Below are 11,256 nucleotides of genomic sequence, written 5' to 3' on the forward strand. Positions count from 1 at the left end.
CTGTGCTCATGAGGTAGAAGAGTAGAGGAGCAAGTTTGTCTAATGTTGCATGAAGTCTTTGTTGGGTCCTTAATGCCTATCAATAAAGAAACCTCGAAGCCTAAGGGACTTGCCTCACACTGGTAACACTTACCTTTTGGAGGTAGCACATTCAAACCTTAGTACTTCAGTTGACATTGTATCTCTAGGTTTTTTATTTTTAATTATGCGCTATGCTGTGAAAAGCAAACATTACTTCAAATTGCAATTAAAAATATTATTATTTGTTTACTTTCAAGGGAGAGAGAATCATAATGGGCATGCCAGGGCCTTTAGACACTACAAACTCCAGATGCATGTGCCACTTTGTGCATTTGGCTTTACCTGTGTACTAGGGAATTGCATGTAAGTGCCTTAACTGCTGAGCCATTTCTCTAGCCCCACAAGTTGCAATTTCCCCCTAATATTTTTTCAGCAGCCATTAAGAGAAGAGCATTGCAAGTGCCACAGAGAAGGAGCAGAGAAGGGACTGTAGAAGATACAAAACTATGACTGGCCACTGGAGAGAGGAGTCCTCAAAACAGAAAGGGACACTGGAGGAGGCAGCGCAGTCAAGAGAGAGAGGCAGGGGCTGTGATATTTCTGTCTTGGGGACATGTGATTTCATTCCTTTTCCATTCGTCTCTCTCTCTTTTTTTAATTTGTTACATAAATTAACCCATTTATTGCAGGCCAGGGATGTCTCAAATGACAGGGCTTCTACTGGTCCTTCAGTTCCTTCAGTCTTCTGATGGCAGACGTGACTGTGACAGCAGAAGTTATGTTGTAGGTCCAGGCCCCGCCGGCCACTGTTTTCATGCAGGAACCACAATGTCAGATGCCTTCAGCCCGTCGTTTCATCTTGGTTTTGTGACAGAAGGAGCAAGTGTACTTGACTTGCTGGCTGATTTCAATTTTCTTCACCATTTTCCAGAAGCAGGCCCTATAGCGGGTCCCGTACTTACCGACGATGCCAACCTTCTTGGTGCGCTTGGCCATGTTGCCATGAGCCGGGCCAGACCACAGAGAGTTCGTCTCTTTTTTTAATTAATCTATTTAAGAGAGAGACAGAGAGAGTGAGAGAGGGAGGTAAATAGAGAATGGGCATGTTAGGGCCTCAAGCCATTGCAAACAAACTCCAGATGTATGTGTCACCTTGTGCATCTGGCTTATATGGGTACTGGAGAACCTGGTTCCTTAGGCTTCACAGGCAAGTGCCTTAACAGCTAAGCCATCTCTCCATCCCCCATTTGTCTCTTCATCTTAATTTTCTTTCATTTTGAAGCCCAATTCTTCCTTCCTCATTTTCATTCTCACCCTTAATCTTCTGCTCTTCTCTCCCCTGGTGACTTCTTCTGGAGCAGAAGTTACTGGAGACAAAAAGCAGGAGGCCTCTCCACAGAGACAGGGCTGATCAGGGCCCTCCAGTGAAGTTAGTTGGTGCTCATTTTAAAGGAGCCAAGGATGAGAAAAAAAGCTGATGAGTCATGTGATCTACACTAACTTAAAATGATTTCTCTTCAATAAGCCATTGAAAACCATATTAATATTAATATTTATGTTCCATTTATACAGCTGGTACTAGTGCCTACAGCACCTTTGTTCTGAGGCAACCAAGGATTATAAAGACACTGGCCTGAATTTTTGGATGAGGAGAGTAAATTAGTCCCTTGGGCAGAAATCACTCTTACAGTGCACAGGGAGCTATTCTGAGCTCAGAAGGAGACACCTACTCAATGGTCCCTGACAGCCCTGCCAAGTTAATGCAGCTCCTGGGCAAGAGAATGCTTGTCAGCCACCAATTCATTCAGGCTCATTAACTCTATAATCAAGACGGCCTAAGGGGCCAGAGACCCTGGATTATTGTCTGCCTGAAGAGTAGCAGGGCAGAAATAAGGTCTTTGTTTAAACTGAACTTGGGTCATGGTTTTCCATGAATATACACACATACATGTGTGTAATACTGAGCCTAGATCACTCAGGATGCACCATTCATTCCCAGGAAAATTTCAAAGCAAGTTCTGCTCAGCAAGTCTGGGGTTCTCTCATCATGAGCCTAAATAAATTTTTCTTTTACTTTCATCCATATCAGTGAGTAATAGAATGCCATAAAATGCCATGGAAGTGTGATCATCTCCTGTGGGAGAATCCTACAAGCTGGGTCTGTAACGACTACAACGCTTCCCTTGGTCATGGGGCTAACTTTCATTGTCTCTTTTTGCCTGCATACATAAATAAGACTTTCCATTATGAACAGAAATGTGCATTCTGCACCTCAAAGTATCTAAGAGATAGGACATACAATATGCTTACTATAGGAAAAACAAAGGCCGAATATTAATATGATGGATCATGAAGCAGGATAGGACAGGACAAATTATGGGGACTCAGGAAGGGAAAGGAGTCCCTCACCTTGTCTGCTTGAAGTCTGCTGGCAGCTGAGAAACAAGAATTCCAATAATATTAGCAATATTTGCCACAAAGGTTGCTGACATAGAAATTATCTTCCTTTTATATATAGATACGTTCTCTTAAAATAGAAATCAAGCTTATCATCCTTGGGTAGAAGGGATTATTCCTTTTCTTAGACATTTTCTTGGAATCTCAAATGAAGCTATTAATTTTGCTTGGAGTCAAGATACTCTACCTTCCTATATCTTGGGGATCTTATAATTGCCAATCTTTCAGGTGTCCTTCAGGACCACACTGTGGCTTCATTTAGTTTCCTTAAAAACCCTTGGAAAAATCATAAGTTTAGAAACACATCCAAATCCTATATATGACTATTATAAAAAAAAAATGGAAGGCAGGAGGGATGGCTCAGTGGTGAAGGCACCTGCCTACAGTGTATGGACTCAGGATCCACGTTAAGCTAGATGCACAAGGTGGCACGTGCATCTGGAGTTCATTTGCAGTGGATAGAGGCACTAGTGTGCCCATTCTCTCTCTCTCTCTCTCTCTCTCTCTCTCTCTCTCTCTCTCTCTCTTTCTCTCTCACAAATAACTAAATAAACAATGAAGTGTGACTCTCAGAGAAGCCCATATCCATGCTTTCAGGTATGTCTTATTTTCCTTCTGAGCATGTCTCTCTCTCTCTCTCTCTCTCTCTCTCTCTCTCTCTCTTTTAAACCTGTGTTAATACTTTATTAAAGCAACAATCAAAATACAGGATGGTCACATATCTATCTTTCTTTTTCTTTCTTACTTTTGCAACAGTAATACCCAATTCTTAGTCATTTGTTTACATTTTTGTTTGTTTGTTTTTGTTTTTTGAGGTAGGGTCTCACTCTAGCTCAGGCTGACCTGGAATTTACTATGTGGTTTCAGGGTGGCCTCGAACTCATGGCAATCCTCCTACCTCTGCCTCACAAGTGCTGGGATTAAAGGCATGCACCACCACACCCAGCTATTTGTTTACATCTTTAAGTGAACATTTTCTGGTTCACAAAAATCACTACACTGACATTTCCAGATACATTTTTCATTTTATCTTCAAATTTAAGAAAGCTAGTGATATACAGCAAGCCAAAGAGAGGTGTAAATATCATCTTTGATTCTAACTCACTGTTCGTGGTTCTCCAGTATTGGAAGGAGGTTTTTATTATTGATTAAATATTAAATAATTATGCCATAATATTACTATAACTATTAAGTTTCTAATTTTATAGTCCCTAGCTTTTATTCTGATTATAGTATTCTCAGTGTTAACCCCTTTGCAAACTCCATCCCATTTTAGGGATAAAAACAAAAAAACAATTCATTTAAAGAGCCTCTCCTCACATAGTTTCTTGTGTAACAGTTAAACACTTAGTATTTTAGAAAATATAAGCAATTCTTTTCTATATATTTTCCTCAGAACTGATTTTTTTTTTAATCCAAACCTGTTAATTACTGTTGCAGTCTGGTTCGCCTTGCTGGCAAAAATCACCCAACCAAGAGCAGCTTGTGGGAAAAGGAAGGTTTATTTTGGCTTATAGGCTCAAGGGGGACACTCCATGATGGTAGGGAAAATAATGGCTGGAGCAGAGGGTGGATACCAACCCCTGGCCAACATAAAGTGGATAATAGCAACAGGAGAGTGTGCCAAATATTGGCATGGGGAAACTGGCTATAACACCCATAAATCTGCCCCCAACAATACACAGCATCCAGGAGGCTTTAATTTCCAATTGCTATCAGCTGGGGAGACTATCATTCGAATACCTAAGTTTATGGGACACCTGAATCAAACTACCACAATCACTGAAGCCAGTAAAAAAAAAAATCATTAAGAAATGAACTTTGTTATCTACTTGAAGGATTTTTCAGTTAATAGGTAAATGTACAATTGACCAATATCTTGAAGATAAAAAAGTAATGCTGAAAATGTGTGTGTGTGTGTGTGTGTGTGTGTGTGTGTGTGTGTGTGTGTGTGATGAGGTTTGGTGGCTTTTTAAAGAGTACCAGTAAGCTAAAGAAGCCATGGAAATAGTGATTATACAGGGGAGTTGCATTTAACTTCAGAGAGGTAAAAGACAGGAGTTGAACTGTACTGAGAATATAGAGTATTTGAAATATACATTAACGTTCATGTCTTACCAAATGAGAACACTGAAAAGAAAGCCCCTGCTCATAGGACAATGGGGAATGTTATTCAAGAGTTCTAGAAATCTGCTTCTCTTTTTCAGATAGACACAGATCCTAAGGAGAGAACCACCCCATCATACTTCAAAAGGGCCCCAGCTGAAACTAAGAATAATTGGGGAAACAAGCAAGGGAGCTATTTTCTTGGTGAACCTGGTACCAGCACAAGGGTGAAGGAGATAGACACAGAGAACAATCAACTCCTACCAAATCAGGTATCCAGAGACACAGAGGCTCCCAAGACCTCATCACTGAAGCAGACCTAAAATGAACCCAACATGGCTCAGGGAAATGTGGAATAGGGAACGGAAAGAATGTCAGAGCCACACATTGGGTCATGATACCCAGAGACATTTCCTCCTAGCCATAACTGATGGCTAACCCCACAATGCATGGCCCATATACCTCAACAAGGAGAGGACAGGTGGAGGGAAGTGGACAGGGAGGAGGCTAACAATGGTACCAACTTGACTGTATTCACTGAGTAAAAAGGCAATTTTTAAAAAAAGGGTTCTAGCACAGGAAAGAAACAGCCTATTTCAAACTGTACAACAAAAGGTAACTAGAGATTTGCCTCTCTAAATATTTTTTCCAGTGTCCCATTAGTGGTCCCACAGTTGAGCTGATCTCTTTTGGCAGCGTTGCATGCACCCTATGTCTGTTCACAGCACACAAGCATTCTTTGTGCCTGACATTTTCCTCCAGGCCTACAGAGCAGAGCAGATCCTAGATCACCCATAAAGAACAACTCAAGCTTTAGGTTTAAAGCATGTTAATTAGTCTATTGATGTGATTTACATAGCCATTGCTGAATTCATTCAAGCTACTTAATCCCCATGCTTAAGGTCTATATTAAGATATCTCTTTTAAAAACCCATCACAGAAAAAAAAAAAAGAAAGAAAGAAAACCTCAACTCTGCTTCATGCTGGCTAGCCCTGTAATTCTTTATGCATTGACTATTTGAATATTTTATGAATTGAATAATTTATGCCTTGAAGACATGAATCCTGAGTTTGCCTGAGTTGAAGTCCTTAAAGGATTAGAGAAACTCCCCAGACTCCTTTGACCCCTTACTGCTGACAATCTGATTATTTCGCAGTGTATACCTGAGTGGAGACATAACATCATATTTCCCTACTTCAACAACATGCAGGGGTAGAGAGAAAGACAGAGACAGAGAGAATGGACATGCTAGGGTCTCCTGCCACTGCAAATAACTCCAAACACATGTACCACTTTAGAATCTAGCTTACATGGGTCCCAGGGGATCAAACCTGGATCCTTGGGCTTTTCAGGCAAGTGCCTTAACTGCTAAGCCATCTCTCATTTTAGCAGTTCTGAAAAAATCTTTTGAGGCAGTATCCAGACTCTTGGTCCTTGGTGACCATGCAGTCCAAGCCAGCTACATCAGAAGCACCTACAGGTAGTAGAGTCCAGCTAGACATGAGGGCCCAGGCAGTTTCCATGTGGTGGGTTTTGAAGGAGAAAATCCTTCATTAAGTCATTGCCCATGTGGTCCAGACGTACCACATTCAACATCTACCATGTTAAAAAGGACACACACTGTCACCACCAAGAAAGTTTCAAAGAACTGATGTTCATTATTTGAGCATCTCATTTACCATAAAGCCATGGAGACCAGCACATCCCTTCTTTTAAAATCTGTAACAGAAGTTTTCACTGCTCTGCATGCCCTTGTCCCCTCTCTTGGGCATGGTGGGGCCAGCACTTACATTCCTTTGCCTGAGAGGGTGAATCTCACTTCGCAGCCTTCACAGAAGCTTGGAGTTCAGTCATCATAATAGATTCCTCTCTGATGGTCTAGTAGTTAGGATTCGGTGTTCTCATCATAATAATACTTCAAGTCCTTGTTCCAAAACAGAACAAAGAGGTGTGTGTTCTAGCCTCACCCCAGAGTTTGTAGAGCAGTTGAGCTCTAGGTGTACATAGCAGTAACTGCCTTTTACTTTAATGTCCTTTCCCAGCATCCTTCACTTCCCTGTACTACATTCCTATGCCAAAATAAAATTGCTCTCCAACTTTCATCTCAAGGTCTGCTTCTGGAGTAGCACAAAACCAACATCCTCTCTTTCCTCCCTTTCTTCATTCCATTCTATACATCCTGTTCCAGAGAAGTTCTAAGGGAAACTCTTCCCCCAGCTCTAGGCAAACCTACACTTCACTTCTGTAGGCAGGCAGGAGGAAAAGAAGGTAGGACGTGTTCATCTTTCCATTACTCTAGCCTTCTCATTACAGCATTCATCAACATCAGAGATTAAATAAAGCTACCCACTGGGAGAGATGAATTCTGAATGAAGTTTGGAAAATAATCATATCTAATAGCTAATTAAGATTTGTGTGTAAATTTGTTCACAATGCTACACAGTATGCCTCATGAAGAATTTCTCAGTTTTAGAGGCGAGAAGTTGAAGATCAGGTTTGGTGTCTGCTGAAGGCCTGTTCCTGGTTCTTAGATGTACCTTCATACCATTTCTTCACATGGTACTATAACAAATGTCTCATTCTACTCATAAGGCTGCCACCTTATAATCTAATCATCTCTCAGTAGCCCCATCTCTGAACACCATCACACCAGAGATTAGCCTGGAGCATATAAACCTTAGATCACAGCAATCTGTCTGGCAGGGATTACCCTGACAGTGAGGTGAATCCCAGTGCCTTGTGCCCAGGCTTCCACTCTCCTCACCCTGCTTCTGCTACCTTGTACTCAGAAAGGAGAGGCCTGGTTTGGCTGGTTCTAACCCCTCAAAGGAAGCAGTGCTTAGGGTATGCCTTGAGTCTTTTATAGCAGCAATAGCACCACCACAATGACCTTCTGGATGCCAAAACTGCAGTCTCAGGGTTCTGACATGATGTTTACCTTGTGTCTCTCTAGTGACATCCAGGAGAGGGAATTCTGTGGTAGTAGCATCACTCTTAGTTTGTCTGTCTTCTCTACTTTCTGCCTCTGGCTTCCTCTTTTGTTCCCTTCTTTTTTTCCTACTTTAAAGAGTTCTTAATCTTTTTTTCCTTCTTATATTTTCCTTCTTTTACCTTTCATAAATATTTATTAGCTATGTGTTTTTTGATCAGATATTTTGTTTTGCTCAAATTAGATAAGTGGAGGCAACAGTAAATGGGTGCTAGGAACCGGGGGTAACTCCTCAGGGCCAGAGTAGTTACTCTATCTCAGGTGATGAAGTTCTAGAGAGGTAGTTCCACGAATGGCGATTGTGAGCCTGGCCCATTGGTCTAGAGACTGAAGGGCTAGCTGGCTTTCAGGAAGGATTCTTGATGGGGAATTATATCATAACATGACCACATATTTGTAAAGTTCTGTGTAATTTTTTAGGGGTTTCCATGCATACTTGATCTCAATAATGACTAAAAATAAAAGTGACAACCAGTGCAAATAAACACATTGACGTTTAATAATATTAAAATAACCCAGTTAATCCTACCATCATATTACATCATAGTACAGCCATCTTCTTCTTCCTTCTCTTGCTCTTCCCTTGACTTCCTGCAGTAGTTCGGATGCACTTTGAGTCTATTCCCAGAGTTGATGGGTTAGAAATTTGGCCCCAGGGTGGAAGCATTAGGAGCTGGTGGAATCTTTGAGAGGTGGGCCTAGTGGAAAATTATTAGGGTGCTGGTGCACCACCTTTAGAAGTAATTCATGTAGTGCTTATAAACCCTTAGTCCCCACAAAAGTGGACTCATATAAAAAATGTACGATAGATCCTCCTCAGTCTCTGGCTTCCTGTGTCATCAGATGCTCCCCCTTACAGTGCTCCTGCTGTTGTGCCATTTGCCATGCTGTAACACAGATGGAGGGGATGGACCTCTGGGGTCTGAACAGATAGGGTTGCACAATCTTGTATTTCTAGCTTCCAAAGTGTGAGCTAAATAAACCTCATCAATAAAAATTATCACATAGGGCTGGAGAGATGGCTTAGCTGCTAAGTGCTTGTCTGTGAAGTCCAAGGATTCTGGTTTGAGGCTCAATTCCCCAGGACCAATGTTAGCCAGATGCACAAGGGGGGAGCATGCATCTGGAGTTCGTTGGCAGTGGCTGGAGGCCCTGGCACACCCATTCTCTCCCTCTCTCTCTCTCTCTCTCTCTCTCTCTCTCTCTCTCTCTGTTGCTCTCAAGTAAATAAATAAAAGTAACAAAAATATTTTTAAGCCAGGCATGGTGACTCACGCCTTTAATTCCAGCACTTGGGAGGCAGAGGTAGGAGGATTGCCATGTGTCCAAGGCCACCCTGAGATGAAAGAGTTAATTCCAGGTCAGCCTGGACCAGAGTGAGACCCTACCTCAAAAAAAACAAAAAAAAAAATTTTTTTTTAAAGTTATCATTTAAATGATATAGCTATAATTTAAATAATAAATTTTAAAGTGTGTTAGTATGCAAAGAATGGTTGTCAAACAAATTTTTTTTTTGGTTTAAGATATTTATTACTGTATTTCCAACTCATCCCCAATTTTTTTTTAATTTAATTTATTAGTTTTCTTTTCAGTAAATACAGGCAGTTTGGTACCATTATTTAGGCTCATCTGTGATCTACCCCCTCCCATTAGACCCTCCTTGTTAATGAAAATGGGTCGTGCATTGTGGAGTTAGCCCCCAGTTATTAGTATGATAAATGTCTCTGCAAATCATGACCCAACATGTGACTCTGACATTCTTTCCGCCCCCTCTTCTGCAAAATTTCCCTGAGCCATGTTGGGTTCATTTTTGGTCTGCTTCAGTGCTGAGGTGTTGGGGGCCTCTGAGGCTCTGGCTCTCTGATTTGGTAGGAGTTGATTTTTCTCTGCATTGGTCTCCTTCCCCTTTGTGCTGGTATCTGGTTCACAGGAAAACATCACCCTTGCTTATTTCGCCAGTTGTCCTTAGTTTCAGTTGGGCCCCTTTTGAGGTATGTTGGGGCAGCTCTCTTCTTAGGATCTGCATCTATCTGGAAAAGAGAAGCAGATTCTCCAATGGAGAGTAAGTTAGCACCTGGAAAATTGAGATAACACTTACTTTTTTGATAGACAGTATGATAGGTGTAGGCCCTCTTATACCCCGTGATTGATGGTAGCTTGATATTGTAGAGTGGGCTTGTGTGTCAAACAAATTTTTGTTCCCCTCCCCCACTTTCCTCCTTTCCTATTCTGCATTTTATCTTCCACCTCAACTTTTCATACTACATGATAGATCTCTTTTTAAATGAAGTAGTAATCTCACGTATTGTGTTATAACAACAGAAGACAGACTAATATTCCTCCTCTTCCTCTCTTCCCCTGCCTTCCTTCCAGGCACCCATTCTCTATGGCAAGGCAGAGGTTTCTCATAAAGAATTAGGCTTGTTTTATAAGCTTCTAGAAACAAACTACATCTTGGTCATCAGCCCTTTTGAAGGGCTTCCTCACCTGAAGACAATCCCCTTGCCCAAGGACACAGTTCCTTTTTGAAGGCATCCCCTGATGGTGACTAAAAGGTATGGGGATGTGTGATCCTGGCCCAGTACCTCAATTTTGTGCAGGGCAGGCTGGGGGCCATGCTGGTCAGTATTCCCTATGATTAACTGGGGTCTCAGGACTACAGCTCAGCACCCGTTCTTGGCAGTTTGGCTCCTGGCCCTCCCTCCACAGTTCCTGTGAAACCTTTAACAAGCATCTAGAGTCAGCCTTCCTGGGACCCTAACTGTAGCAGTCACCATGTTGAGTTGATTGTAATTGGCAATGCTAGACACTTGTACTACCACTATCGGTGTGAAACCCCTACCTCTGCTCACACTCACACACTTAAGTTCTCTAGAAGGCTTGGCCCTGTCAGAGCCAGGGTTCGTTAGTCCAGGTCTCTGTTAAGTAGAACACTTGATACATACCTTAAACCTGTCTTCAGGTGTTCCCTTGCAAGGCCTCCAGTCACCCAGCCTTGGTTTCTCCTTGTAAACCTTTCTTTGGCTTTCAAGGAAAGCTCATCTCCTGAGGTGCCCAGAGCTGGCACTGTTTCATGTGTCTGAGATGGCACAAGCCTTCCTGCCTCCTGTTACTCAGCTGTCCCTTAGGAACTTGAAGCCCTTCCTCCATCCCTGCCATTGCCTTTCCACATAGCATGGAGGCCCAAGTCTCCCAACAGAGCCACAGAGGTTACAGCACAGAGAAGTCATTGTGTCCTTGCTCAATGTCAGACATTCATATCTGTTCTCTTCCTGACAGGAAAGAAAGCCCAGGCATGCTCCAAGGCATGGCATCCTTGGCCCCAGATTTAACAGATTTTCTTTCTCCCTTGCTATTTTTCCAAGAAAGCAATTCCTAAATGAGCTTTTGTCTCCATGAAGCAAGCCCTCATTTGCATGCACCTTCCTCTTCGCCAAAATCATCATCTTTTATGGATAGAGAGGCAGACGTGTTAGCAATGAGTGAAAACAATGGACAGCAGATTAATTGTGAAGCCCACAGTGATGGTCACAGAGCAAGAGAAGGAGTCTTGATGCTCTGTGTTGGCAAAACAGACTCATGCTGGAAAAGAGAGGCAGGCTGCCTTGGGAGCCAGGACTGGCCCTCACCTTAATGTGTGTCAGCCACAGAAGGCAACATCCAACCTAAGCCATACCCTGGA

At 42.2% G+C, this 11,256-nt stretch overlaps 1 pseudogene; it reads right to left on the reverse strand.

Moving 5' to 3' along the window:
* Nucleotides 1–679: 679 nt before the first annotated feature.
* Nucleotides 680–1,017, reverse strand: LOC101595201 (annotated as a pseudogene).
* Nucleotides 1,018–11,256: the final 10,239 nt, after the last annotated feature.

This window comes from Jaculus jaculus, chromosome 4 (assembly GCF_020740685.1).
Source record: "Jaculus jaculus isolate mJacJac1 chromosome 4, mJacJac1.mat.Y.cur, whole genome shotgun sequence".
NCBI classification, from domain to species: domain Eukaryota; kingdom Metazoa; phylum Chordata; class Mammalia; order Rodentia; family Dipodidae; genus Jaculus; species Jaculus jaculus.